The sequence below is a fragment of the Mandrillus leucophaeus genome, unplaced genomic scaffold (genome assembly GCF_000951045.1).
Source record: "Mandrillus leucophaeus isolate KB7577 unplaced genomic scaffold, Mleu.le_1.0 Scaffold615, whole genome shotgun sequence".
Taxonomy (NCBI): domain Eukaryota; kingdom Metazoa; phylum Chordata; class Mammalia; order Primates; family Cercopithecidae; genus Mandrillus; species Mandrillus leucophaeus.
The window spans coordinates 1554500-1558139 of record NW_012106642.1 but is presented as its reverse complement, the minus strand read 5'-3'; the positions used below and the strand labels follow the sequence as shown (position 1 = coordinate 1558139).

At 40.3% G+C, this 3640-nt stretch overlaps 1 pseudogene; it reads right to left on the bottom strand.

Annotated features, from left to right (window-relative positions):
* Positions 1-688: 688 nt before the first annotated feature.
* LOC105553899 lies at positions 689-1798 on the bottom strand (annotated as a pseudogene).
* Between the last annotated feature and the right edge of the window lie 1842 nt (positions 1799-3640).

Sequence of the window (3640 nt, the reverse complement as noted above, 5' to 3'; positions counted from 1 at the left end):
TCCAACTCTACTGCAGGATTACAAAAAAATCATCCCTTCACCACCGTGTAAGATTTAAGGGCAACCTGCCCAATGATGCATGTTATCTAAAACACAGCAAGATTGCTGCTGCCCTGCCAAGTACCTCCAGTTCCTACCCAGTTCCTACTGAAATGGTGGTGGTCCCAACTAGTTTTATTGATATAAATCTTTAAAGAAAAAGATAAAGCATTTAAAAAGACAAATCAAGATACTTCAGGAACCACATATCCAACAAAAACTATCCTCAAATGAGTTATGTTTGCCTTGTACTAAAACACTTTTATTTCACTCAAATTAGAGCAATAATATTTCATACATACGTGTCTTCCCTGTCCAGTAATTCAAAGAAAAAATCCAAAATGATTAGTAAAGAAGAATATAAAAATTAACAGATGCTTTAAATTTATTTTAAATATTTTTAAGGTTTAACAGGTGTTTGAAGTTTGTAATTCCTAGTAGGAAAACACTATCTGAATGAATACCCCAATGGTAAACCACTGTAAAATGCTTCAGCTGCATTTCAAGGAGAGGGATAGGGATTATCTTCAAAGCACCCCGGCTCTCTTGATGAGAAGGTCAGAGGTACACTGGTTTGTATTATTGCGACATCCATAAGGTGATCTAGGTTGCTTTTCCTTCAGCAAGGGCTTTATTTATCAGAAGGGCATTATGCTTGACCTCCAAATTTGGCTGACAATTTACTGATAAGATTCATAACCTTTGGGTTGCTCTAGTATTTTGACATATTTGCTGCGTTCTGAGCCACATCCTGGAAGGCCACCATAACTTCTGGATCCTGCATGGCTGAAAGAACCTCTGGATCACTAAGAATTTCATTGAGTCCAGGCAATCTGGCCGTTCCAGGCATGCCCCCTCCCATTCCAGGTATTCTTTCAGGAAAATTACCTGACATTCCCCTAGGAAAGCCACCTGGAAAAGAACCATACTGGGCTCCTGACTGTCGTCTGGCTTCTTCCTCCCTCTGGGCTCTCTCATGCTCTTCTCGTGCCTTCTTAACTCTTTCTATTCTTTCTTTGATCTCTCGCTCTTCACATTTTTGCTTATACTTTCTCCAATGTTCTGCAATTTTCTCTGCCCTAGGTTGAACTTCTTTCAGCATTGCACCAGCATCTTCCTCATAATCCAATTTACAGCCAAGGGCAAGATGATGGGCTCCTTCTTCCCAGTGGCCTAGAAGCCTGTGTGCTTTCCCTCGCCATTTGCAAGGCTGAGCTGAATGAGGATTTATTTCAATGGCTCTGTCACAGTCTCGGATGGCAGCATTTGGCTTCTGTAATTTGACAAAGACACTGGCCCTCTTGGCATACAAAATGGCCGAGGGAGGATTCAGCTTGATGGCATCAGTGAATTAGTCAATGGCTTTCTGCAGTTCACCATCATTTAGGGCTTCAATAGCAGCCACTTTCTTATCATTTGCCTGATCCATCATATCCTCTGTTATCTCTGCATTTTCATCTCCCATTTCTTGAGGGGCATCAGTGTCTGGTTCAATCACACCTTCATTATCAATTTCTAGATCACTTTACTCAATTGATGGTTTGTCTGCCTTTAAGTCTTCCTCCACTTTCTTACCATCAGGTTTTTCTTCTTTGGTATTTTCTTCTGATTTAGCTTTCTGAGTAGCAGGTGGTACTTTACCTCCCATACTCTCCACCCACTCCCTCAGGAAGCACATTTCCTCGGTGTGCAGAACGCTCGGATCCTGCTTACACATTTTCACAAAGGCCTGAAGCTTGTTCACTTTGCGGGGTTCCATGTTCAGGAGGCGGTGGGCGAAGCTGAGAGACTGCGACCAGGTTCCAGGCCCAGGCGCTGGCTTGGCATGACCGTGCAGAAGGGGACGGCTGCTGCGAGTCAGAACAGACTCAGATGGCTCTTATTGTTTTGAGGTATGTTCTTTCAATACCCAGTTTATTAATGGATTTTAGCATGGATTTTGATTTTTATCGAAAGCCTTCTCTGCATCTATTGAGATAATCATGTGTCTTTTTGTCTTTGGTTCTGTTACGTGACGAATCACATTTATTGATTTGCATATTTGCATCCCAGGGATGATGCCTACGTGATCATGATGGATAAGCTTTTTCTTGTGCTGCTAGATTCAGTTTGCCAGTATTTTGCGGAGGACTTTTGCATTGATGTTCATTAAGGATATTGGCCTGAATTATCATTTTTTGTTATATAACTGCCAGGTTTTGCTTATAAGGATAATGCTGGCCTTATAGAATAAGTTAGGGAGAAGTCTTTCTTTTTCAGTTTTGGAATATTTTCAGCAGGACTGGTATCAGCCCTTCTTTGTACATCTGGTAGAATTCAGCTGCGAATTTATCTGGTCCTGAACTTTTTTTGGTTGGTGGGCATACAAAATGGCCAAGGGAGGATTCAGCTTGATGGCATCTGTGAATTACAGCCTTAATTTCAGAACTTGTTATTGGTCTGTTCAGGGATTCAATTTATTTCTGGTTCAGTCTTGGAAGGGTGTATGGGAGTGTAAATTAGTTCAGCCATTGTGGAAGACAGTGTGGTGATTCCTCAAAGACCTAAAGACGGAAACACCATTCAACCCAACAATCCCATTACTGGGTATCTACCCAAAGAAATATAAATCACTCTATTGTAAAGACACATGCACACATATGTTCATTGTAGCACTATCCACAATAACAAAGACATGGAATCAACCCAAATGCCCATCAGTGATAGACTGGATAAAGAAAATGTGGTACATAAACACCACAGAATACTGTGCAGCCATGACAAAGAATGACATCATGTCCTTTGCAGGGACATGTATGGCACTGGAGGCCATTATCCTTAACAAACTAACACAGAAACAGAAAACCAGAAACAGCATGTTCTCACTTATAAGTGGAAGCTAAATGATGAGAACACATGAACACATAGATGGGAACAATATACACTGGGGCCTTTCAGAAGGCAGAGGGTGGCAGGGAGAGGATCAGGAGAAACAACTAATGGGTAGTAGACTTAATACCTAGGTGATGAAATAATTGGTACAACAAACCCCCATGACACAAGTTTACCTATGTAACAAACCTGCACTTGTACCCCTGAACTTAAAGGTTAAAAAATTCCAAATGTAAAAAATATATATATAATATAAAATTCACCCGCTTTGTGTGTACAATTAAATGATTTCAGTAACTTTACTAAGTGTGACGACCATCACCGTAAGTCAACTTTGGAAGATTTTCATCACCCCAATAACAGCCATCATGCCCATTTAATTAAGTCTCATTCCCACAGTGGCTACATGGTGTTCTGCAAAATGGATATACCACAATTTTATTTAATATTAAGTCTAAAACATCTAGAATGTTTCCTTCTTTTCCAAATTCAAAATAAACTTTAATAAATATCTTTATAGTCAACAACAACAAAATACCATAATCTGGGTGACTTAAAAGCAACAGAAATTTATTTCTCATATCTCTGGAGGCTGTGAAGTCTTATAATAGATTCAGTGTCTGGTGCAGGCTCTCTTCCTGGTTCATAGATGGCACCCTCTCACTGTGTTCTCACATGTTGGAAGGAGCAAGGAAACTCTCTGTGCCTTTTATAAAGGGCACTAATCTGA